Source organism: Myotis lucifugus, unplaced genomic scaffold (assembly GCF_000147115.1).
Source record: "Myotis lucifugus unplaced genomic scaffold, Myoluc2.0 scaffold_287, whole genome shotgun sequence".
Classification (NCBI taxonomy): domain Eukaryota; kingdom Metazoa; phylum Chordata; class Mammalia; order Chiroptera; family Vespertilionidae; genus Myotis; species Myotis lucifugus.
In genome coordinates this window covers 1,091,817-1,119,650 of record NW_005871335.1, presented here as the reverse complement: position 1 = coordinate 1,119,650, position 27,834 = coordinate 1,091,817, and the positions used below count along the sequence as shown (strand labels likewise).

At 42.2% G+C, this 27,834-nt stretch overlaps 1 protein-coding gene across 7 annotated transcripts in view; it reads left to right on the top strand.

The window, feature by feature from the left end:
• Positions 1–27,834, top strand: part of MYO1D (myosin ID) — a 256,790-nt gene that overhangs the window by 13,139 nt on the left and 215,817 nt on the right. The gene's annotated exons all lie outside the window — the stretch shown is intronic.

The window sequence follows — 27,834 nt, the reverse complement described above, 5'->3', positions numbered from 1 at the left end:
AACAAATGAATCATAACTTACCCAGATAGTCAGTGTTCTTAGTTCTGTTATGATTATTAAGTCCGTTTACTTATTTGTTCTTCATCCTTACAACGTGTTTTCTGTTCTTTCCACCTTTGGCTATAGTTGGGCACTTTTAGCATACTTGATATTATTTCCTTTTTTCCATTATTTTTTAAATTAAATTTTTGTTGAACTTACTGGGGTGACATTGGTTAATAAAATTATATAGGTTTCAGGGGTACAATTCTATGATACATCCATCATCCGTATATTATATTGTGCAGCATACTTTAGGGTATTTCTGTCACCAGATTTCTCCACGTGAAAAGGTATCATCATCCTTGTTAATACTTTAATATATGTCCTTATAATCTTTTACACATTTATAACTGGACAAACTTTAAAATTTGGAATCTTCCTGCTTATACGAGATACAATTTTATGAACAGTTTCCTCATATAACATAGTGGCTTAAGAAGCATTTCTCCATGTCATCGAGTTGCCTTGGAAATTTTGATGGCAACCACGTCTGTATTCTTGTCTGGGTGTGCAGGGACAACCCAGACAGACGAGGTTTCTGCTCCCATTGAACTGCGGAAGCAGCTGGGGCGAGACACAAAACTCTGGTAAACAAGGAAAGAATAATTACAAGTAGGAATAAGTGTATGAAGGGAAAGAGCAGTTCCTCATTGGGGAAATGGCTGCGGTGTATGTGCTGTGCGTGCCTGCCACCAAGAAGGCATTTGATGAGGAAGTTGGCTTTGAGATTAGAAGGATAAGGAATCGGTGGGGGATGGGAGGAGGCAGGTGGGAGATGGGGGAATCCGATAGGAAAGGGTGGTACAGGCCAGGCAGAATTATGAGAGAGGGAGGAAGGAGGGAGATGTTGATAGACAGACAGACGGACAGACGGATGCTTGGTGTGTTTCAGAAACTGAAGGGCATCCCATGAGGTTGGAGTCTCCAGGCAGAGTGGGGACAGGTGATGATGGAGGGCTGGCCAGGGACAGCTTTGCAAAGGGTCTTGGGAAATGGACGATTCAGACTTTAAGTACCCTGGGAAGTGATTGAAGGCCTTTACACACCACACATCTTGCAATCGTTTCAGAGTGATAGCATACTTTTCAGTATCTGGGCTTCCTTTCATTGAGCTGCCCGAATTCCTCAGGTGTGGTGGCTCTTTGGAGTGTTTGTTTTTATCAAGTTGGTGGGTGGAGTGTGGACTTGGCAGTTACTTCCTATGCGTTTCCTTTAACGATAATATGTACGAATAGTTCTGTCTTGATCTGTAGCATAGCCAAGTTATTTCTGGGAGTAGGCAGCCCAAGAGCAGTGTTGTGTTGATTTGAACTAAGTCAATCTCTATAATGACCAATGGACTTCCACTGATTTTCGGGGGCACTTATTTTTCTGATTTTATGCTTCAAGCAATAAAAGAAGAATTCTGAGTCATACATTCTCTAAGGACGGCTCTGAGTCATAAAAGTTTAATGCCAGAAAGGAACCTTGGAGTTAGTTATCTCACCGATGTACAGAGGCATGAAGTTAGGGACACAGTGAGTATGTGGTTTGTCCAGGATTCTTCATTGGTTTAGTGGCACAGTTATTACTGGATTAAAAAAAAAATCTCCCATCTCTTAGCTCTGTATTTTTTCTTTTACTTTTTCCCTCTCTTGTTAGCTGTAAAATTGCTTTGAAATCAAGTAGCAAGTCTACAACTTCCTCTATCATCCCCCCACTCAAAACAAACTTACTTAAAAAGACCTGAACAGGTTGAAACGATGGAAAGTCTAACAATGTTAACAATAAACAAACAAATCTCTAGTTTTCTAAGGGCAACTGAAGGGCAACAATGTAAGCTCAAACTCACACTGCAGGGGGGCCAAAGAGGAGGGTGTTAGTAGACTGTATTATGCATCAACCTGGTCTCTATCAAGAACTATGGGTTTGGAAGTTCTACTCAGACTCATCCCACCTCTCCTGGAGGGGTGAACAGTTCCCATTCCACCGTATTGGTTAGAATGCTGTTGGCTGCACCTAAAAGAATGAACAATTGACCAAATAAAAAGGAAAGGTATTATCTCCAGGTAAGGGCGGCTCTGGCCAGTCCTGAAGGCTCCTCGGGTCTGTGATCAGTATCTTGGCCCTGCCTTTGTGCTGGTTCCCTCAGGCTAGTGGAGGGTAGTCACAGCCTGTGCATCCCTCCCAAACACAGTCACCTCCCCAGGGAGGAGAGGGAGCCACCTGCTTGTCTGGTGCTTCTTTCTTAGGAAGCCCCTGGAAGGCTTCCTCACGTTTCATTGGTCAGCGTTTGGTCACATGCAAATGACTAAACCTTGGTTATCTTGATTGATTTAGAATAGTCAAGAGCTGAGGATGGAGTTCCCTTTTCCTGAAGCACGTGAATACGTGGAAGCAACATGACTATGAGTAGATAACCTGAACAAAACCTGATTTTTTTAGGGAGGGGTGAATTTTAGGGGCAGAATACTGTATTAGAGTGATATCTCTATCTCTCTCTATATCTACTAGTATATCTATATCTATATGTACATATATAGATAAATATGTGATCTATCTATATATATATATACTTTAAAAAAAAACAAGCTTTGGAAACAGCATGTGTCCATTCAGAAAAGAATGCTGTGTGATGAGGGCACTTGAAACTGTTCACTTAATGACTGAAGGGACAAGACATAGGACATGATGACTCAGGTGTGTTTTCCAGTGCCACCAAGCAGTTCTCCAGTTCTCAGTGGACAGCAACTGTTTCCTACACAGGAATATGCACAAGTCTGGTATTACCACGAGGAAATAGTGTCAGAGCCCACAGGTCAGGAGCTCAGTCCCACAGTACCGCCCCCTGATTCAGGCACCAGTCACAAGTCTGGGCTGTCACCTGCACTTCTGACCAGCCAGCTATGTATTGGAGGTGCCCATGACCCCTTCCTCAGGTTTGGTTAATTTGCTAGAGTGGCTCACAGATAGAGACATTTGCTTATGTTTACCAGTTGGTTATAGAGAGTATTATAAAGGGTCCAGACAAACAGCCAGATGAAGAGGTACATAGGCCGAGGTCTGGAATCATCCCGGGATAGTATAAGTCAAACTGAACGAAAAGGGCTCTGTATGTATGCCAGGATGTAGGATCTGTTTCAAGAAATAGGTTGTATAATTCCATGTTTGTAAATAGAGAGGTGAGTGGCATCCTTCCCTGCTTTAAGACAAAGGACAAGAAAATCCAGGGGCATTGAACCGTGCCAGGAAGACAGGAAGTCCTCAAGGAATGGAGGAAGGGGTATGGAAGGCACAGACACCAGCTTGAAGGAGCTCCCACTTAGCTACCTCTGGGTCAGTCTGAGCATCAAATTGAAATAGGTAACCGTGGGTCCTATTTACACAAACGAATAAATGAATAAGTTGAAATTTGTTGAGGACTGAGATATTTCCTTAGTACCTGCCCACAAAATGCTCATCCATTAATATCATTGGGAAAGAAAGAGATATTGTTGCAGTGGAGAAGACAGGCAGACACTACCTTACTGAGGGATCAAAAGGAGCAGCGTCAGTAATGGGACAAACCAGAACACACACCAGGTGAATAGACGCAGCGAGAACACAGCATCACTTCTGTGACATTCCCGATAAAGATGCGTAACCCGGAACCAATCAGAGGAAACATCTGCCAAATTCACATCGAAGGACAGTCTTCCAAATAACTGGTTGTCAGAAATGTCCAGTTCGTGAAAATCGAGGGAAGATTCTAGAATGAAGGAGGGTAGAGAGACATAACGAAAGGTAAAGCATGACTCTGACCTGGATTCTTTCGCTGTAAGGGACCTGATTGAGACATTTGGTGGAGTTTGAATGGGGTTTGTGAATCCATTGTTAGTAAACGTATCGGCTGTCCGTTTCCTAATGTGATGATTGTGTTGTGGTTGTGTCGGAGAATGTCCTCATTTGTAGGAAATACACACAAATGGGTGGTAGGGCTTCAGGTCAGCGAGTTAGGAGTCTCAGATGGTTCAGGGAGAAAGAAGGTACTTGCAACTTTTGTTGTAAGTTTGAGATTGTTTCAAAAGCAAAGCAGCTGCTACCTAGACATCAGATGGGTCCCCCAAGGATACAGTGAGTCTCTGGTCGTGGGGACTTATTACAACAGAGTTGAGTTCCCTCACTGAGCTAGGGTTCTTTCTCAGGAAGCCCCTAGAACAGCGGTTCTCAACCTGTGGGTTGCAACCCCTTTGGGAGTCGAACGACCCTTTCACAGGGGTTGCCTAAGACCATCGGAAAACACATATATAATTACATATTGTTTTTGTGATTAATCACTATGCTTTAATTATGTTCAATTTGTAATAATGAAAATACATCCTGCATATCAGATATTTACATTACGATTCATAACAGTAGTAAAATTACAGTTATGAAGTAACAATGAAAATAATTTTATGGTTGGGGGTCACCACAACATGAGGAACTGTATTAAAGGGTCGTGGCATTAGGAAGGTTGAGAACCACTGCCCTAGAAGAAATGTCTCATGTTGTAAAGGGGTGCTGTCCACCTAGAAGACTGGTCTTCATGACGTTCTAAGTCCCAAATTCTAAGATTCTGCATGTCTGGTTACATATTTTAAAGTAATCGTTGAATTTATTAAATGATGTGTATGCCTTCAGTTTGTACAAATCAGTGGAGATTGACCTCTCATAGCAGTCAACGGGTGTTAGTTAAAACTGTCTCTAGAGACTGTGTATACTAAGGTCTGTATATCACTCTCTATAAGAAGTTAATGATGTAATTGGGTAAAAGGGGCATTGACAAAGTATATGACTCCCCCCACCCCATAAAGTAGTATATAATAAGTGTCAGGTCATTGGTACCAGTGCTCTATGGTTCAGACCAGGAGGACATTTCTGTGAGATTCAGTGATTGAGGAGGGCCTTGTAGAGGGAGAGTATTGGGTTGGGTGTTAGAGATGAGTAAGACATAGGTATGTGTGAAGTAAGAATGGCAGGGGAGAACATTCCATGCACACGAGCCTCCACAAATGGGCAGGATGTGTCCAGGGACAGTCAGAAGACCAGTCTGACAGGTTTGGAGGTTTCACATAGGAGAGTTCTGCTTTCACGGTTGTATGGTTAGGGAGATGGCACTAGTTCCCATAAAGAGAAAATGGAGAGGATACTGATGCCTTGGACAGCTACCAGCCATCAGGCAGTGTTAGATGGGTTTTAACTAATCAAGTTCATTCATTCATTCATCTCTGAATCTATTCAGTCTTTTTATATATATTTTTAATTGATTTCAGAGAGGAAGGGAAAGGAAGAGAGAGAAACATCAATGAGAGAGAATCGTTGATTGGCTGCCTCCTGCACACCCCACACTAGGGATTGAGCCTGCAACCTGGGCATGTGCCCTGACCAAGAATTGAACCGCGATCTTCAGGTTCATAGGTCGACGTTCAACCACTGAGCCACGCCGGCCGGGCTGAATCTATTCAGTCTTACACAATTGAAAGGGAAACATGTATTCAGAGGGAAAATGACTTTGTCAAAGTCACACACATAGCTAATTAAGAGGCAGTTTGAATTTGGAACCAGACTGGCGTGACTTCCAAGCCCATTTCTACTACCCCGGCTGCTTCTTAGGCCTGGAAGGAGTTAGAGGGCAGTGATAGAGACTGGGGGCATTGACTGTATGCATAGAATATCGGGAAAAGGAGAATGTCTCTCAACACCTGCCCTCCTGTTGAGATGGAGGTGCCCAGGGGATGTGCCTGTGCGAGGTAGGTTACCAGAAAAGAGCATGAAGTCTGAGGAAAGGGCCAAGGACTGAATCCTGAGGGACATCTGTATTGAAGGGACAGTCAGAAGAAGCACACTGATGGGGTCACGAAGAGGAACATCCAGAGAAGTTGGAAGACCACGGGAGAGTGTGGTATCACAAAAGTCAAGAGCGGAGGCGTGTGGTCGGCAGAGTGGAGCACTACAGAGAGGCCAAGGATGCGGATGAAGAGGTGTCCCTAAGGAGCACGAGGGGATGAGAACGAATACACTCTCAGGCAATGCAAGCGGCCGCACAGACCCCCGGAGCATGGGCCACGGAGTATCAGTGCCTTAGCCTCATTCGAAGAACTCTGCTGCACTCGGCGGAGCTGAATGTTTGTGGTGTTTTCTGTCATGGCCTTCTTTTCGGTTCTTTAGTTTGAGTTCTGAAGAACTGTTTTGATCTGTAATAGTTGACCAAAAAGTGTGTTTGAATGAATGGTATGAAGCATGAAAAAAAAGAATACTGCTAGACCTGCAGCGTAGAAATAAAGCAAGAGCGTTAGATATTAAAATGCAGTCTGGAGTCAGAGCCGAAACTTGGGAAGAACACAAGTTTCCATCAGTAGCAGGATGGAAAAATAAATTGCGGTGTTCATACAATAGAATAACTAGATAACAAAAACCCATGAACTCCAGCTACATGTGTCAGCATGAATTCATCTCACAATCATAACACTGAGCCAAAGAAGGGAGACGCAGAAACAATACCTACTCTATGCTTCCGTCTATATAAATTAAAAAACAAGCAGCACTAATCTGTGGTGTTAGAGGCCAGGAGAATGGTTAAATTTTGGAGAGGAGAGACGAGCAGCGAGGAGGAGGGGGCTGGAGGAGGGCTTCTGAGCTGTTGGGAGTGGTCTGCTTCACACAGGCGTGTCATGCAGGTGTGTGCACTTCGGTAACTCATCAGCTTTTTTTATGTGCGGATAGCATACTTCAGCAAGATGGGTTTTCAAATAAAAAAGACAACGGGGAGCCTTCAAAGAAATGGTTGAGGAAGCAGTGGAAAAATCAGCAAGCAAGTAAGAGTTGGTGGAAGTCCTTTGACCTTAGGAATGCCATCATAAACCTCAGGGCAGCCAATACCTGCTGAAGGTACGTCATTCCTTCAGCGGATCTGCAGAGACTGGAAGAGCAACTGCCAAATATGGGATATACGTACGCGTGGGGAGCAACGTTTGCACCCAAGTACATACACACTTGCATATCATGCGTTGGCATCTCCTAGTTCCTCGGTACAGTGTGTGGATTCGGGCAGTGCACTCAGACCCAGCCAAGTACCCCACCTCCCTCCTCTGTTCCTGTGTTCGGTAGCTATGGTTATAGACTTTCTTGTGCCTGTTCAACCTCTCTCCAGATCACTTTCTGATTTCATGTTGCGTCTCAGATGCCCTCAAGATTTGCACATTTATAAGACGTTTTGAACCCCAGGTTGTGCATAACTAGCTCAGTTGGTTTGTGTTCAAGAAATGCAAACAAATTCTGCTATTAGTTTGTCAAATAAAATGCAATCTTTCACCACTGCATAAAGTAGATACTGTGTCCCAAAGTGAAGCAAGAGTTATTTGTGGATAATTGGTTGTTTGCTGTTGGCTACGTCAAGGATTTCCTCTTTTAGGCCAGAAGATACTGAACTTGATTTCCTTACATGTGCAAGTTCTTCATCTTCAGGTTTATCTCAGGTGGAACTTGGCTTTTTTTGGAGAAAGGTGACTCACTCGTGAGGAATTTTAAATAGTTAAGCAAGGCAGAGACCTGTTTTTCAAAGTTTTATAAATTTTCAATAGTCTGTGCTCTGTCGGGATTCATTTTTGTCTCTTCCTAATCCCTTATGAGTTAGATTCTCATGATAATTGTGATTAAGAAACTAAAATTCCCATGTGTTTGGAGTGAATGGAAAAGAAACTCTGCATTAGGTGAAAATGAGATTTTATTTTTCTTTAGTTTGGACTGGTTCCAGTAGTTGACATTGCTAGCAAAAAGAGTATTTGACTTTTTTTCTCTTTTTAGGGAACGAAGGTGATTTTTGCCTATATTTGAAAACAGTGGCCATGAAAGGTGACTTTCGAAAGTGTGCCTCACAAAGAGAAGAAAAAAAAGCTGGGGGGGGGAGGGGGAATTCTTATGAACTAAATTAAAAACTTGCATACTTTAAGCATCACTGCAAAATAACTATGTAAACTTAAGGCAGATACCATACTTCATAATGTGGAACTTACTGTTTCAGTACTTCATTGGGTAAACTTACCATGTTGCATGTATTAGTTCTTAGAGTATTGGTTCAGTTGTGTGGGGGGAAAATCCATAACTTGTTCATCCATCCTGTACTTTTTTTTTAAAATATATTTTATTGATTTTTTACAGCGAGGAAGGGAGAGAGATAGAGAGTCAGAAACATCGATGAGAGAGAAATATCGATCAGCTGCCTCCTGCACATCTCCTACTGGGGATGTGCCCGCAACCCAGGTACATGCCCTTGACCGGAATCGAACCTGGGACCTTCCAGTCCACAGGCCGATGCTCTATCCACTGAGCCAAACCGGTTTCGGCAATCCTGTACTTTTTTTGTTTGTGAACTAAACCATTCATTCGTTTAAGCATTTAGTACATTTAATTATTCACCAACGATATGCTATGTTTAGGAGATACAGAGAAGAATAGAATGCAGTCCATGCCTGCATTTAACCTAAACTGGGAAGGAAGGACAGACATGGACATAATTACAGCAGTGTGATCCATGCTGTGATAGAGATATGGATGGCAGGCTGCAGGAACTCATAAGAGTGTTGGGGGGTGGGGGCAGGGGGAGTAAAGGGAAGCTTTCAAAAAGAGTTTTGGCCTCACATTGAATTTGTTTCTCATATATGCGCCCACCCCCCCGTTTCAATATGTAAATGATCCTTGTGGAAAACTTGGAAAGTACAGAAATATATAAAGACAGTAAGATTCACCCATAATTCAGTTCTCATTTCCTAAGAAAATCACTGTTAACATTTTGGAGTATCTCCTTTCAGACTTTTTCCCTTTGCATATGCTTTCTACTCAGTTTCGATACCACTGTATAGACAATTTTGTGTCCTATTTTTCCCATTTAACATTAGTTCAAACCTAGTATCATCTTATTAAAATTATAAAAAACATTGCATTTAACATTTCTGTACAAGGATTATTCTTTTATTTATGATTACAATGTTTTCTTAGCACACAGACTCCTAGAGGTAGAATCACTTGGTTAAAAGATGTGAATAGTTTAAAAAGTAATAAACCAAAATGTGTGGCCTGGCCGGCGTGGTGCAGTGGTTGAGTGTCAACCTATGAACCAGGAGGTCAAGGTTCAATTCCCAGTCAGGGCACATGCCCGGGTTGTGGGCTCGATCCCCAGTGTGGGGCATGCAGGCGGCAGCTGATCAATGTTTCTCTCTCATTGATGTTTCTGTCTCTCTCTCCCTCTTTCTTTCTCTCTGAAATCAATAAAAATATATTTAAAAAATTAACACGAAGACAAGTTTGTCCCAAAGAAAATGGCCAAGGTCTTTGATAATAGTGCTGTACAAATGGTACCAGAGCAGTAACTGTATGATGTATTAGGGATGGACCGTTGTCCGTTTTTACATCCGTGGATAATTATTATTTTTATGAGAAAAGTTCATACAGTTTGATTCTTTCCTAAATGATTATAAAGAAATAATTTCTTTACCCAATTTACTATTCTTTTTTTCCGTTTATATGGTTTTGAGTGACATCAGTTTTCAAATGGCTTTGTAAACAACCATTCTCGGGAACAGTAGCTATTAAATTGGTTTGAAAGCTGCTTGACAATGATGAAAAAAAAATATTACTTCCCAAAGGCCTGCAGTGAGACCGCCGATTTTTATGCCAGGGGAAGGCCAGTTCTTACCGCAAGAATTTCCCGGTAACCTTTCATGATTGAAAACATATTACTTGCTATTCAAAAGCACAGGCAAATTAGTGAGGAGCATTTCTAAAATAAGCTCAAGGGTTAGACATGTAATTTGAGGATGACACATCATGATGGTAAAGTGTGTTTCCTTCTGTGTTTTGTTTTAAACTGTAGAAAGTGCACGCAACGCCGCAGTCCGGTCTTCAGTGTGTTTTCACAGCTGTACAATGAGCACACTTGATTGTTAAGGGACTGCTTGTTCCAGGTGTACACGTCTTACTACCTAATGTTTACTTCTAACAAAGCGTTCCTTCTCCTATGTCATATATATATTTACATAACTTTGGTGCATGGAAATGTTAGGGAACTTGGTATTGTCTTTGAAACGGTCACCTAAGAGCCTCTTTATTATAGGGCTATTCCCTTAAAGCATATGTTTTAAGGAACAGATAGGACTTTGGGGACTTTTGTGTTGAATGAGCCCAGTGACACATCCTTACAGTGAGGGCATGGGAGACTGTGGTTAGATAGCACCTGCACCGATAGTTCAAACTGCAGGTAGTCACTGACTGATACCACCCTAAACAAGAGTGTTCTGTCGGGAGCGAATCCATTTTAGGCCCAGCATGACTGTCAGGGAGCTAACGACAGAGGACAGTGACTCGTCAAGCAAAGCAGACCTCTGCAACATTCGGAACATTCCGTTTCCTTGATCCCTCTAAGACGCGACTGCCACGGAACCACTTGTTTTCTTATAGGAATGTAAAGAGAGAGATGAGCCCCACCGGTGTGGCTCAGTGGTTGAGTGTCGACCTATGAACCAGGAGATCACAGTTCGATTCCTGGTCAGGGCACATGCCTGGGTTGAGGGCTCGATCCTCAGTAGGGGGCGTGCAGGAGGCAGCCAATCAATGATTCTCTGTCATCATTGATGTTTCTATCGCGCTCTCTCTCTCCCTTCCTCTCTGAAATCAATAAAAAAAATATTTTTTTTAAAAAGAGAAATGAATTAACTTTCTGTGTAACTTTTACTTTGACGTACTTTAAAATGTCTGAAAAGGTACAGGAATTCCCATACACTTTTCACTCAGATTCACCCATAGTTTGGCATTTGCTCTATCATCTCCTCCTCTATATTAGAGAGTAACTGCAGACATTAAGCCCCTCTACCCCTCATGCGTCAGTGTTCACTTCCTAAGGACAAGGAGAGCCTCTTACATAACCACAGGACCAATATCAGAAGCAGGAACTTTTACTTTGGATTAGATAATAGTCTTGTACCAAAGTCCATACTTAGGTTTTGCCAATTGCCTCCAATAATGTCTTTTATAGCAGTGTACTTCCTGGTCCAGGATCCATATCATATCTCTTTCATCTCTTTTAATCTTAAACGAATGACCTGTTGTAAGTGAAATGGAGGGAGACACTTTTCATTGCATGCTTTTATTGCATGCATATCAACTTTGGCATCTTCTCTGAAACAGAAAGTTGGATTTTTTTAATAGCAGGTACCACGTAGGACATACTTGAACTTCATGGCTTATCAGTTGCTACCTTTTCCAGCAGACGAGTTCCTTTCTGACCAGGCGACCATTGGTCCTTACTCAGCCTTGCTGTATAAGGACTGTCGTGTGCAGACTATACTACCAAGCTTTCTTTTGTTCAAGCCTGTCTTTCCTAGCCTGCGATAGCTGCTCTTTCATCCCATGGGAATGTTGAGTGTAGGTTCTGCTGAGACAGTTCCAAAGTATGTCCTGCAGCTTATCTTTAGCTGAGGAAAGAGGACAAGTGGCCACCGTCCCTTTGCTCAAGGCCAGCGGTTCACTTTCTCTTCACTAGGCTATAATTATTCTCTGGAGTACGTGGACAAACAGCATATGCTTGTGATTTCAAAAGCACTCCTAACCTTCCTCATGTTTGTTCCGTTGAAAATTGCACCGCAGCCTGGCCAGCGTGGCTCAGTGGTTGAGTGTCGACCTAGGCACCAGGAAGTCACAGTTTGATTCCCAATCAGGGCACATGCCTGGGTTGTGGGCTTGGTCCCCAGTGTGGGGCATGCAGGGAGCAGCTGATCAATGATTCTCTCTCATCATTGATGCTTCTATTTCTCCCTCCTTCTCCCTTCCTCTCTGAAATCAATAAAAATATATTATCAAAAAAAAGAAAGAAAATTGCACAGCAGTTTTCTATACTGATGTTTCCTTCTATGAAAGGGTAGCAGTATGGAAATTCTGCTTCCATTCATCCCACAAGATAGGAAGAATTCCCAATTTGAGGTTTCTCTTAATAGAGGTAGGGCCTAAATGGAATCAAATAACTAAGAAATCCAGTACAGTTTTGAAAGGGTTATTTTGTTTCATGTTTTGGTTCTACAAAGATGAGACTTATACTATCATCGAATCTCTGTATTCTGTCTTGATTATTGACATTTTTATAAATGTTTGACTACAAAAGATTATAATGCTCTTCCCAAAGTTTTTCCTTTCCTTCTTTTGTTCTTCCCAAAGTTTACCTAGGAGTGTGCTTTCTTAATATTTATCTTGTCAGTCTTAACCTTTTTATTTAATGAATTGAAAATTTTTGATAGTTTTTGTACATACAAGTTTTCATTACTATCACTATTTTAATTTACTTTTGTAAGAATGTATTTTTATTTCATAAAGCCCCAAGTTAGACTTTTCACACCAAGATATATCTAGATACTTACCTGTCGGTGACCTGTATTAGTGAATCTGAATGACACCGTATTTGCTGATCTGCTGTGCTGATGAGTAATGTGTGTGATCACATTATGTATGTGCACTTTTTGGGTGATGCCTGAGATGATGTTGAACTAGGTCTTCTGCTCTTCAGCTTTCCAGAGTGAAGACCAAAGCCACATGGTGTCACCCTATCAGCTGATTCCTCATCTTGTTTGATTTGTTAAGCCCAAGTTGCATTGCAGGCCAATTCCTGAATTGTGAGGCACAAAGGCGGTGTGGGGCAGGGACAGACCTAAAGTCTCAGTTCTATTGCAGAAGAAGATGAGAGCGAATAGGTGCCAGGTAGGCAACCTCCAGGGTTCACTCTGCAACCCTTCACACAGATCTCCGTATGTCCCTCTCCGGCCGCTCAGTCCTCTCTGCACCAACAACCTTTCAGTTATCCGAATTCAGCACAGTTTTTTTTGTCCTAAAATTTTTCAGAGGTTCACGTCTTGTATAGTAAGCTCATCAAATAATATTTTCCTTTCTTTCAAAGGGCAAAGCATGGGTGTAGAAAGCCACCACATGAGTGGAAAATGTTGTTGGAGCGGAAATCCCATCATTTCTGTGGTGATGGAAATATTCTGTATCTGCCATAGTCTAATAGCATAGCCACTAACCACAGGTGGCTGTCGAGCCCTTGAAATGTGACGAGTGCAACTGAGGAGCTGAACTTTACATTTTACATCATTTCCATTAACTTAAGTTGACATCACCAGATGTGGTCCATGTCTACCACATTCGATGGTGAAAGCCAGCACTAACACTCACCCGTCTGTGACTCCGGGCACATCCCTCCACCTCTCCGAACTCAGGCTACTCACCTGAACATGAGAATTATACTTCCCCTGCCTGTCACAGAGACTGTAACAGTGTAGATATAAAAGCTCTTTGCAAATCATACATTGAAAATATAAAATGACATTATCAATATTTTCCTACCCCTGTCTCTTTTCATAGCAAAGCTAGAAGCAGCCACTTTTGGTTGATTACCTCAGTCCTATTATTTCTCCTGTTCTATGGCTGATTATTTCTTTTAGTGGGAATAAACCTAGAGCAGTGGTTCTCAACCTGTGGGTCGCGACCCCTTTGGGCATCAAACGACCCTTTCACAGGGGTCGCCTAAGACCATCGGAAAACACATATATAATTACATGTTGTTTTTGTGATTAATCACTGTGCTTTAATTATGTTCAATTTGTAACAATGAAATTGGGGGTCACCACAACATGAACTGTATTAAAGGGCCGTGGCATTAGGAAGGTTGAGAACCACTGACCTAGAGTCTATTGTGTAAGTGGGGAGAGAAAACAAAATTAAAATAATAGGGTAAATAGGGAGAGGCAGTAAGATGAAAACAATTTATTATGAACTATTATTGAACCTGATAGTAGCTCTTAAACAAGTTTGAAAGTGAAAATTGAAGACAGATTTTAAAAAAAATTTTTTTTTTTTATTTTAGAGGAAGGGAGAAGAGAGAGATAGAAACATCAATGATGAGAGAGAATCATTGATCAGCTGCCTCCTGCATGCCTCCCACTGGGGATCGAGCCCACAACCCGAGCATGTGCCCTTGACTGGAATCAAACCTGGGACCTTCAGATCACAGGCCGACGCTCTGTCCATTGAGCCAAACCAGCTAGGGCGAAGACAGATTTTTTTCAAGTGAAAACTTTACTTATAAAAATGGTCCTTATTTTTTAAAAAAGGAATCAACACAGGAAGTTATAAAGAGGAAAGTAAAAAACACACAAAATCTCTCCACCGGGATAGCGATTTTCAGTGTTTTGGTGTGTCCTACTAGGGTCCTTTTCTTGTATATGTGTAACTTTCTTACACAAATATTGGAACTTGCTGCTTTAGCCTGCATTTTTCACTTGAAAAAAATGTATTAGTGATATTTTTACATGTCAATAGATATACATCTACTTTAAAATATCTATAGGTTTCTAATTACAAACATAATAACAAAGGTATACAAAGTTAAAAATTCAAGCATTGCATAAATATAAAATGTACAAAGAGAAATTCCCAGAATTTACATCCCCTTTACATAATTGTTGGTGTATATTTATTCTATCCTGATATACACACATGTATGTACATATTAATGTTATTTTAAATTTTATTTTTATAAAAACTAGACCACACTATGCTCATCTTAAACTTGCCTTTTTCACTTAGCAGCATATGTTTTATACATTTATTTTATACTAGAGGCCCAGTGCACATGCACTGGAGGCGGGGAGGGGTGGTCCCTCAGCCGGACCTGCGCCCTCTTGCGGGCCTAAGCCGGCAGTTGGACATCCCCTGAGGGGTCCTTAGTGCTGCCGCAAGGCAGGAAAGGCTCCTGCCTACACCTCTGTGCTCTTCAGCCATGAGCCCGGCTTCTGCCTGAGCGTTACTCCCCCTGTGGGAGAGCACTGACCACCAGAGGGCAGCTCCTGCATTGAGCGACTGCCCCCTGGTGGTCAGTGCACGTCGTAGCGACCAGTCATTCTGCCGTTCGGTCGATTTGCATATTAGGTTTTCATAATATAGAACATTATTTACTGTATTCCATACAGGTTATTTAATCAATTTAACGGTGAGCTGATTTCAGTTTTTCATTAATAAAGATATGATTATGTTAATGAATGTGTGTGTGTGTGAGTTTTTCTTAGTATAGATTCCTAAAAGTAAAATAGAGGTCAAAGTGTGTGTACATTTAACTTTTTCTTTTTCTTTTTTAAAAATATGTTTTCATTGACTTTTGAGAGAGAGAGGAAGGGAGAGGGAGAGAGAAAGAGAGAGAAACATCATCAGCTGCCTCCTGCATGTGCCCTGACTGGGAATTGAAGTGGCGTTCTCTCGGTGTACAGGAAGACACTCAACCAACTGAGCCACACATGCCAGGGCTAACATTTTTACATCCATTACTAGATTGTTCAGTAGCAAGTGACACGAATTTAACAGAGCATGGACGTGTATTCAACATGGGTATTGCCATATTCATTTGGGGAGAATACGTTTTATTGTTGTTAATGGATTTTCTTTGTGTTGATCCTTGTCTGAAAAATAACTGGATGAGTTTATGTGTACCCATCCTTAGGGAATTGTAGATCTCACATTTTGCCTGTAGTACATTGATGAACCCACTGCCTTTTCTTCAGTCTGGATTCCTATGTCTGTACTTCTTTCTCCCTTATTTTAATCTCTTCTATTCCTCAAAGGTAGAGTAAAAGAAGAAAAGTTGGTGACTTTGGATTTCCTTGGCATACCACATAGAACACATGATTTAGTGACTAAGAGACCTAAGGCTGGTCGTCAGTGCTAAGCATTCCATTTGATTCATTCAACATTCCATTACTAATTTAGCTGGTGGTTGTGCAGCTTTAAATACATTTTATATAAACACACTTCTCCATTTTCTGTTTGGTCACAGGAGTTTGTTCTCTGTAGATACTCAGTGTGCTGTAGGAGCTTTAGAATAAGAAGATGGTTGTCTGCTTCTTTGGTTGGCTGAATACTTCCTTTTTTCTGTTCTATATGCTTTATTTTTTAATTTTATTTTTTAGAATGTTACATGCAATAATCATTAATACCTCAAGAAAAATGATTTTAAGTATAATAATGTTACATGCAATAAACATTAATATTTCAAGAAAAAAGGATCTTAAATATAATATCACCAAAACTGTACTAACATAGTATAATATCACAAAAGTTGTGGGAAATATTAAAAATCTGCAAATAATAGGATTGCTTTTATTATTTTCTAAAATATTTTTCCTCTGACTCCATTTTTGTTCATCAGTTTATGTTGTTTATTATATTCCACAAATGAGTGAGATCATGTGATATTTCACTGAGCATAATGCTCTCCAGGTCCATCTGTATTCAATCATAAGCACCAACTACTCACACACACAAACACACACATACACATTTTGGATTAAAACTTGAATTTAAGAATTTCTGTCCTTAAAGAGAATTAGAAATAAAACAAGTGACAATATAACCATACGAAATTAAAAAAACACACCACAACATACCACACCTGTGTATTGACAGAAAGAATGATTTAGGTTAGGTAGAACCTTGCAGAGGTTCCTAGAAGAAATTGCATACTTACCTGGATTTTGAAGTTGGTGAGATCTTGTAGTCTGGGCACATAGAGCAGGAAGTGCATTCTAAATGAGAGTTGGGGGAGGGCACGTGAAACACTATGGGTGGAAGGTTGAGTGCCAGCAACATCTCTGATTGGAGTAGATCACCTGACCCAAGAAAGAATGCAGGTAGCTTAGAGAGAGAGGGAGACGGAGAAGAAATGTAAAGACTTTGAGGAATAGCGACTATTTCTGACCAAGAATAGTTCAGAAACAGCATCAATTTAGTGTCCATCTGAACCATAAGAGTCCTGAGTGACCCCCGTCCACTAAGACACTGTTGGGATGAACTGTCTCAGGAACCTTGCAGCCAGCTTGCTCTGAATTCTGGTCGAAGATTTTCACTTATTCACTTCTTGACTTTTGGAAAAATAAGGTTCTTTCTTCATCGGGGCCTCAACGTACCTCTGTTTAACTCTAAATTTACCAGCTGTCCACCTGGCTCTCTCCAGCAGCTCGTTCTGCCTTCTTGGCTTCCACTTAGTCCTGTTTGCTTCTGCTTCCCCTTGGTTTTTCACATTTCCTGTACTTTTGATCAAGATGAAGACTCTCCTACCCTGCCTTTTTCCCCTTCAATTTTTGTTTGGCTCACAACCAGTTACCTTTGCAAAAATATAAGCAGCAGTTATTTCATAACCTTTGAGAAAATGATCAACAACGTTGTAACTCTTCATGAGTTAATTTAAACATTTAAGCCGTTTCAAATAAAGTCACAGTTGGGTTGGAATCTGGTGTTATAAGAGAAAATTTGGCTAAATAGTCTCATGATTAATCTGGGAAAATATGTGATAGTAGCATTGAAAAGTTTGAGAAAGAGGAGTTCCGAGTAAAGACGTAAGCTTACTCCTGGCACCCAAGTGGGCTCCTCGGTGGTACTCTTGCCTTCCCCCATTACATTATTTCCCGTCCTCTAACAGCCAAAGTGGCCTTTCTAAAGTGCATATCCAAGGATTTGCTCCAGGATTCAACTCTTCAGTGGCTTATACCTTGCCCACAGGAGAAGCACAAACTCATTTTCAAGGCCCTACATGAGCGCACCCGTGCTCTGCCTCCAGCCTCAGCTCTTGCCACACTCCCCTTCCATTCTGCACTCCCATCGGGGTGACATGCTCTTGGGCTCCGCCAAGGGCTCCCTTTTCTCTTCCACTTCCACGTCTTTTCAGCGTGCTTTCTTCTCAGCCCTACAACCTCACAGCCTCCAGAAGCCGTTCCCCATTTCCAAGTCCAGGTTAGAGGCCTCTTAGCCCCCTCTGCATCTCCTAGCAACGGTACCACACTGTGTTGTCACTGCCTGGAGACTTCTCTCCATCCTCCCGCCAGCTGCAAGTGCCGGAAGGACAGGGACCAGGTGTGCCTGGCTCACACTTTTTACCCTGGAATCCAACACAATGCAGGTGCCCAGTGAATATTGCTGCAGTGAAATAATTATGAGGCTGTGAGAATGGGGATGATGTGATGGTGTTGTAAAAATAGACAAATTGATGGAACTGAAAGGAGAGTCCAGAAGGAGACTGTTGCCTGTATGAAAATTTAATAAGTAATGAAGTATGCATCATAAATCCAAAGAGTAAAGGAATATTTATTTGATAAATGGTATCATTTTTAAAAAGCCAGCATCAGTGAGGACATGGTGTATTCCCATGCATTGTTGAGTACCGATATCAGTTGATAGAATTCTTTCTGAAACAGTTATATCAATCCCAGGTGGTCATATACATTGATTCAATAATTCTACTTCTGTGAATCTAGGTTAAGGAAACTTTTTAGATAACAGATAAAACTTTAAAAGTTGGTCATCCAGGTGTTTAATGACAGCAAAAAATTAAAAATAATTTAATAATAGCAGTAGGAAAATAATTAAATGATGACATACTAGTATGTAACGGATAGAATAATACATAACTATTAAAAATAAATATGAGCCACACCTGGAAAAAGATGTTCACAATATTTATAGAATTCCTACCCATCCCACTTACCCCTTTCCCCCCAAAAAAAGAATAGCCCAATAAAAAAAATAGGCAGGCACTTAAAAAGATAACCAAATGATCAATAAACATTTTAAAAGTCCACAATATCATTGCACATCAGGGAAATGCAAGCTGAAAACCACGAGATAACGTTATACATTCATCAGAATGGCTAAAATTAAAAGGACTGACAAAAATCAAATGTTGGTTAGGATATGAAGCAATTGGAACAGTTAGCTATTGCCAGGGAGAATATAAATTAACTCAGCCACTTTGGAAAGCTCTTTGGCAGTATTTTTTTCAAAGCTAAATAACTACACACCTAGCCTATGACCCAGCACCCCTCCTAGGTATGTACTCAGGAGAAATGAGTTCTGATGTCTGTCAGAAGAAGTATCCAGAAGGATGTGATGGCTGCTTTCAGGTGAGAAGCGCATTCCTGTGATAAGGAGTTTGTTGTGCTCTCTGTGGTCTCACGCAGAACCAGCACCAGAAGGTAGAAGCCATTCCCGGAAGCCAGTTTCAGGCTGTGTAAGGAAACTGTGGCAGTGCTGTTCACGCAATTATTCAAAACACTGGTTACGTGCCCTTCTGTAGTAGCGAGGAAGGAAGCTATGACAATAATATAATGTTTCAAAGCCATGATACAAGTATGAACAGAGCCCGGCCGGCATGGCTCAATGGTTGAGCGTCTCCCTATGATCCAGGAGGTCACGGTTTGATTCCCAGTCAGGGCACATGCCTGGGTTTCAGGCTCGATCCCCACTTGTAGGGAGTGCAGGAGGCAGCCAATCAATGTTTCTCTCATCGTTGATGTTTCTCTCTCTCACACTCTCTCTCCCTCTCCCTTCCTCTCTGAAATCAATGAAAATATATACATTTTAAAAAATAAGTATGAGTAGAGTGTTATGAGAGCCCAGAAGAGGAAAGATTCTCTTCTGCAGGAAATTGGAGGAAGTAACATTTTTGTTGAATATTGAAGGATTAATCAGTGTTTGCCGACCAGCCAGGCAGGGACTGGTATCTGGGGGATGGGTGTGTGTGTGTGTGTGTGTGTGTGTGTGTGTGTGTGTGTGTGTGTTGGGGGAACAAAGCTGTGTTTAATGAACCTGTGAAGGTATGTTTGGGACAAGAGTGTTCAGGACTTTGTATGTCCTGTGTGGTCAGTAGGAAGACACTTAGGAAAGGGAATATGTGTGTTTGTTTTTTGGGGGTTGCAACTACAGCCGCAGTGTGTAAAGCAGACTGGATGGGAAGAGACTGGTAGCCAGATGCTCGGTAGGGAGTACCCATCATTCTCCAGTGGCGGATGAAGAGGCTGGGGAATCGATGGTGGAGTTAGGAGGTTTGACTGCCTAAGACCCATTCCTGACTTCCACTCAGGAGGCCTTGCCGACACATTGGTCACTGTGTAGGAGGTAAGGGAGAAGAAAGAATTGAGGGTGGTTCACGGGTTGCTGCTTGGTAAACTGGGGGCCTGCTGATCCTCACCTTACCCAGGAGCCTTGTGGTTGCGGCTGTGAGGGCAGGCACCATATCTGCTTGTTCACTGCCGTTTTCCCAGTGACTGGGACAGTGAGTGAATGGACAATTGGCCATCCTCCCAAAGTGTCCTACTAATTTGATGGCAATTCTGGGGCTTCTGTTTTTTGTTTTTAAAAAAAATATATTTTATTGATTTTTTTACAGAGAGAAAGGGAGAGGGATAGAGAGTTAAAAACATAGATGAGAGAGAAACATCGATCAGCCTCCTCCTGCACACACCCTACTGGGGATGTGCCTGCAACCAAGGCACATGCCCTTGACCGGAATCAAACCTGGGACCCTTGAGTCCGCAGGCTGACGCTCTGTCCACTGAGCCAAACTGGCTAGGGCGGGGCTTCTGTTTTTTATATTTAATTAATATTAATCAGGTTAAACATGATAACAAATATTAAATTTTGGAGAAGTTGCCGAAACCGGTTTGGCTCAGTGGATGGAGCGTCGACTTGCGGACTGGGGGGTCCCGGGTTCGATTCCAGTCAAGGGCGTGTGCCTGGGTTGCGGGCACATCCCCAGTGGGAGATGTGCAGGAGGCAGCTGATCGATGTTTCTAACTCTCTATCTCTCATCCCTTCCTCTCTGTAAAAAATCAATGAAATATATTAAAAAAAAATTTTTGGAGAAGTTAATTCATGTGTTCATTTAGCACTTATCAAGTGCCTACTATATGCCAGGGACTGTTCCTGGCTCTGGAGAAAACAAACCAAAAAGAAGACAAAAAAGATAAACAATCCATTCCTTCATGGAGTTTTTTAAAATATGTTTTTATTGATTTTAGAGAGGAAGAGGGAGAGAAACATCAGTGGGCTACCTCCTGCACACCCCACATTGGGGATCGAGCCCACAACCCTGGCATGTGCACTGATGGGAATTGAACCGGTGACCCCTTGTGCATGGGACTCCGCCCAACCCAACTGAGCCACACCTGCCAGGGCTCCTCAGTGGAGTTTTTATTTTAGGGAGGAGAGACAGACAATAAAAATCCTAGTAAAGAAGCAAATAAGCCCTGGCCAGATTGGCTCAGTAGATAGAGTGTCGGCCTGCAGACTGAAGGGTCCCGGGTTCGATTCCGGTCAAGGGCATATGCCCAGGTTGTGGGCTTGATCCCCAGTAGGGGACGTGCAGGAGGCAGCCAATCAATGATGCTCTCTCATCATTGATGTTTCTCTCTCTCTCTCCCTTCCTCTCTGAAAGCAATAAAAATATATATTATTTATTTATACACACACACACACACACACACACACACACATATACATACATATATAAAGGAGCAAATAATACTGTGCATTAGGTGGAAGAAGTGCTATGGAGGAAGAGCACAGAGTGGGGAGAGGGGTGTGTGGTTTGCCCAGAAGGGGACACTGGGAAGAAGTGAGGAAGTGCGCCATGCAGTTGTAGTGAGCTGCTAATTAGTCTAGGAGGAGAGAAGTCCAAGTGGAAGGAAATGCCGATGCAGAGACCTGTCAGGTGGGGACTTGCTTGGTGTGTGTAGAAGAACAATGGAGAAGCCAGGGAGGCTGGAGCACAGGGAGTGGGGAGTAGAGAGAGACGCTGTCATAGGTGTGGGTGGATTGGAGTCAGGAAGGCTGATGGAAAGATTTGGCATTTTCCTGAACGCCTTGGAGAGTCTGAGCAGAGGCGTGACGTGATCTGACTTACATAGTAACAGAATTACTCCTGCTGCTCTTTAGAGACGTAAACTAAAGAGGAAGCAGGGCCAGAGGCCGGGACACCAGATGGGAAGCTGTACAGTAATCCAGGTCAGAAGGATGTGGTGGCTCGGACCAGGGTGGCAGCAGCAGAGGTGGTGGGAAGGCGGGCCCTGGAAATCGTTTGAAGGTAGGCGTTGCTGGCAGGCGAGATGTAGGGTGCAGAGAGCAGGTGGAGCAGGCCTGCGGGCAATATCAGGAGCTCAGTTTGAACATTATATGTTTGAAATGCCCAACAGACATCCAGTGCAGAGGTTCAGGGGAGGAGTCCAGGCTGGAGGAAGAATTCAGTTCAGAGGGACTTGTTATTGTGTGTGTGGTTTATGATTTGAACACCCAAGGGTGCTATACCCAATTCTACTTGGGAATCATGTGAAGGTCCCGTGGGAAGAGTTCAGATTATGTTTTATAGGCGCAAAAACATCTGAGAGGTTGATAAATTAAGCTGCTAACTTGTACCCAAGTTAAAAGTTATTTGCATTTTAAAGGACGGGGGAGACTTAATACATAATAGTTTCTATGTTTTACATTCATTTTTTAGTTTTACTTCAAAATAAAACATGCTCTTACTCAAGTCAGTAAAATTGGTAACATTGACAGTTTTTAAATGCAGCTGCCTTTACTCTAAACCAGCAGTCGCCAACCTTTCGGACCTCACGGACCACCAGTGGTCCACGGAGCAGTGATTGGCAACCGCTGCTCTAAACATCAGTTCCTTTCTTCGTTTGCCCAGCCCTTCTCATTAGTGTGTGTTCACAGACGGAGTTAATTTTAACAAATACAAAATATAATCAGGAAATAATGCAGAGTATACCAGACATAATTCCTGATTAATAGAATGATGGCTATGAGAAGATTGGGAGCTATAAGACATCTTTAAGCATTTTTTTATAGCTAAACATTATAACTACCGATATTCTATTTACTATACTATTGCTTTCAAGGCCCTGAGTGTTATTTACTTCAGTAAGAAATTATGGAAAATAGCCATCTTGATACAAGGGTATGAAATGGGGATTTGTTTATTAGTGAAATCTTTTCCTTTTCTTAATATTTAGCTTTACATGCACAATTAATTGGCATTTATTGAGTAGTAGAGGCCTGGTGCACGGATTCGTGCACCAGTGGGATCCCTCGGCCTGGCCTGCAGGAATTGGGCAGAAACCGGCTCTGCGACATCCCTCGAGGGGTCCTGGATTGCGGGAGGGCGGTTCTCGGGTGACGCACCCCGGCAATTGGGCTCCCTGCTCTCTGGTTCCGGGTGTGTCACTGAGAACCGCCACTGCCAAGTTGACCGCAGCGCAGCAGCTCCTACATTGAGCCACTGTTCCCTGTTGGTCAGTGCATGTTAAGCTACTGGCCAAGTCGACCAGTTGCTTAGGCTTTTATATATATAGATATTTGTGGAAAAGCACTTGGCCATGTTGGGGCTGGGGCAGTTGCCTCAGGAACCACCTGAAAAAGGAAAGGACAGACAGAGCTGCCGTTGGTGAAAGGGTAGAACTTGATTCATTCTTTTTTCTGAGAAGCATTTGCGGAGACCCTCCTCTGTTTCACACATGTCATGTCATCTGCTATCTGTTAGAGGTGGAGAAACTAAAGACAGCCTGGAAGGCCGTGGAACACAGTCCAAGTCCTCTGACTTAGAGGAAAACGGAATCAAGAAGCACAGGGAGGCGGCAGCAGAGGGTCCCATTCAGCTCCACCTCCTTGACGAAGTGACAGGAGCCCACGTTCCTGTAAACACGATGTGACAAGCACAGTTTAAGCACCTGACCTGTATCAACGCTGCAGCACAGCCCTCCCGAGATAGGAACTCCAATGATCTCCATTTTGAACTTGGGGAAACGGAGACACAAGAGGTGGAACTGACTCAAGTTCACACAGCTAATGAGTGGTAGAGCCAGCATTTGACCTGGGTAGGTATCACTTTTTTGAGAACGTCTTCCTCCAAGCACTGTGCTGAGTGTCTTATAGACATTTATCTAATGAATCTTTGTATAGGACAGTAACTTCTATTTATACATGAGGCTGTAAAGCTTATCGAGGTCATTACCCACAGTCACACAGCTAGGAAGTGGCTGAGCCAAGACTCAAAGTGTGTGCTGCTGCATGGCCTTACCTAGAAAAAGTGAGGTGGTGGAAAACGCCTCGCACTTACCTGTAATGACAAAGGCACGCCTCGTGACCGGATCAGGCCATTCGCATTTCAGGAAAAGAAAGCAGCAGGCCAGTGTGAACTTCTGTAAATATTTGTTTAAGAATCACACGTAAACCCAAGTCCAAATACTGCAACATAAGTTGTGTAGAAAAGTAATCAAATTCTCGGGGCGGGGGGGGGGGGGGAGGGCGGGGGACGGCGGTGCACAAAATGAGTTAATAAATGCAACACAGTGTTTTTACTGCACACAGTTCGGTTATTACTTTGTGGTGCATTAATAATTAATTACATTGTTTTCACCATGTTTATTTAGATTTGAGCATGTGTTCCTATGTAATAGATCCTAAGCCTTCATTTTCAAAACAATTTAGTGGAAGCCTGATGACCACATTCCTCTTTAAACCTGTATTTTAATGGGATTATTATTTCATTATGTGAAAGCACTTAATGCTCTGTCAGCATGGGTTCTAAGTAGTGTTCATTAATCAGTGAGAACAAAAGTGAAATAAATTCCTTCTGAGAGGATGTATCTGGGTACCATTAGTAGAGGGTGTTTTTCATAGGTTTCCTGCAGTTAAACCCCAGCATGGTCTAACACAGCAAAAAATAGCAAAAAGCTATTTCTTTTTCCTCTGAGTAAATATCATGTGCTTTGAAAAAAATGTCATTCTCTTCTCTTTCTCAGCAGAATTTTGAAAGCATTTTTCTGATTGGAAAGCACATTATGAAAATTGCTGCTTAGTACTGAGCTGAATTCCATTTTCTTTTTAATCTGTGACACTGTTTATTCTGTTGATCACAGTCAGTAATATATTTCTAAAAACCTTATCTTTTCCCCTTTTTTTGCATTCATATACCTCATGTATCATTTAAAACCTTTTAATTTTGTTATAGAAAAATTAGAAAGAGTGTCAGGAAAAAAAAAGAAAACTGTAATCATTCAATTTAGTGATAATCATTCTTAATATTTTGTATTTATCTGCCCAGGCTATTTTTCCAATATAGGTATAGATATAGAGGTAAGATAAATGCCTACATGATTTATACAAATAAAAATGAATTCATACCATAAATAGGTACAAAGGTTTCTCTGGCTTACTGTTTTTAAAAACATTTTCAGGTTGTTGTAATGTACCCCGCGAATCACAGAAGGACGCCTCAAGAAGTTGAATTAAAGAGTCACATTTATTGCAATCCGGGACTATGAGGGGCCATTTTACTTTCCCAAATCTCATAGTCATAAGATGGTGGCAAAGCCAGACTTAATATAGGCAAAAATCACAAAAGTATTGATTACATCTCAAGGTTTGGAATGAGGAACCTGGTTTGCAAAAAAGCAGTTTACAGAAGCAGAAGCAGCATGTTAATTTTAGTTTTGGGTCTCAGGGTCACTGAATTGACAGAAACACATTATCTAGAGCCCTCGGGTATGGAATGAGGAACCTGGGTTAAACTTAGGCATGTTATCTAAATTACAGTTTTTGTTTTGGGTCTCCAGAACACTGAGTCAACAGGGACACTTAACTGGAGCCCTCTGACCTTGGATAACTGTGCTGTCCTTCCCAGGTAAAGGAAAATGTGCTTTCTAAGACCAGTATGACCACTACAAATGGGATTTCACATTGCAATCAATAGGGTATTTAATCGAATGGGATGATTTATATAATTCAGAAAATCAAAATAACCTGTCTATTGTTAAACAAAGCAAATAGGTACATAAGCCAAACAGCAGGGTTAAAGGTAAACTATAGTTTCTACCTGAGATGATTGCTACCATACTTCAAGGTCAATAGATAATATCTCTGTAGCATTATTTTTATCAGCTTCATGCTCCACTATACAGTATCTCAAAGTCATGTTTTCATCATCCCCACTTTAATCCAGTGATAGCAGCTCCTGGGGGGGTTCTAAGCAGTCATACATTTTTAGTGTTATATGTAATGATCATTGTATTGTGATAGATGCTATTTTCATTGGATGGGGGACTCTTGCTTTGATTTAAACGTTAATACTTTCTTACCCCACTTATTCAGAACACAGTTGAGGCAAAAAGTAAAATCGATTTCATGCAAAAGCTAAAATATTGTAAATGATTCACTTTGTCATAGGAGACTGTTTCAGCCTTCACTTGGAGCTCTTTTTCCCTCTAACTTTAGACGTGGCTCTAGACCAGGGGTGGGGAACCTTTTTTCTGCCAGGGGCCATTTGAATATTTATAACATCATTCGCAGGCCATACAAAATTATCAGCTTAAAAATTAGTCTGTCTGTTTGGTCAAACATTTAATTAACTCACCCCTCATGCCTTGGCAGGGCCAGACCAAATGATTTTGTGGGCCTTATACTGCCCTTGGGCCAGATGTGCCCACCCCTGCTCTAGGGCTAAGTTTCAATTGCCTCAAAAAAATAATGCTATCCTAATTTAAATGACTGAACCTATTAGGTCAACTCTTTCATTTTTGGAAGAAATGGTTACTTGGTTAATGGTAAGGGAGAGACCTTTTATAATAGGTCCTGTGCTAGATACTTTTGTATTCCATTGTGTCTGTGCTTCTGTCTCTTTCCTTATTTCCCCATTTGTTTAAAAAACAACATGAGACTCAAGGTCCCACTCCGAGCAAGTGTGAGAACTAGGGTCTGACCTAAGAAATGACTTTCAAAGCTCATGTTTCTAGGATCCATGCAGAGGTGCAGAGGTGTGTGTGTAAAAGTAAAAAAAAACAAAAAACTTTGGATATGGGTACATGATTTTGTCCATTCATTTGAAAATGGGTATGTCTGATGTTCTGAGAAATACCTGCCCCCCAAAATGGAATTATGGTGCCCTGAGAAGACCTTACTCGAACATGCCGACTGTATCTATCTACCCCGTTCCAGTGCCTGCTCGGTTCCTCTCTGTTAGCTCACTTGCTACTATTTTAAGATCTCATCTTAAAAGTAAATGTTTTGTAGTTTACTTTGGCATCTGCCATTGCATTTTTCCCCTATCATTTCCATTTTCATTCCTAACTTATTTTCTCCTGCCCCTGTGGGACTGTGGTGGTGTAACTCAGGGTGTCCTGAGTGCTGGAGTCAGGCCCAAGGTGTGTGTCCCAACTTCGTCACTTACTAATAGTGTGGCTTCTGGCAAGTTTACCCTACTGGTATGCGCCTCAGTTTCCACGGCAAAAAACAGGAATATAATAATGCAGAATCAGCAGAACCAATAATACCGAATACAACCCCATAGGGTTGTTGTGACGTTTCCCCAAGAAAAGTGCATAGAAAGTGGCACCTTGCCTCTTAGCACAAAGCAGGAACTCAAAATTTAGCTCTTACACCCTTTTTATTATCTATATATATAAACCCTAATATGCAAATAGACCCAACAGCAGAACAACCAAACAACTGAACAACTGGTCGCTATGATATATGCTGACCACCAGGGGGCATGCGCAGAACATGGCAGGGTTTGGGCATGGCGGGATGATGGAGCAGGTGTGCGGGGGCACCAGACTAAGGCAGGGCACCAGTCATTGTCATCAGGGCGAGCCTCTGGTGGTTACTGAAAATTCTTTGCTCCTGTGCGCTAAGGTCCCGCCAGGCACTCGCACCTGCTGCCTCAGGGCTGCTCCACTTCCCACTTCTCCTGAGGGGCGATCGGGGCTGGCAGCCACCTCTCCTACCCGCTGCCAGCAACAGCCCTGCTCGCACCTGCAGCCGGCACCAGAGCCGCGGCTCTCACCTGCTGCCGGTGCCCGGTGCTGGTCCTGATCCCTTGGCGCTGTCAGCGGGTGTGAGTGGCTGCTGCCAGCCCCGATTGCCTTGAGGCTTCTCCACCTC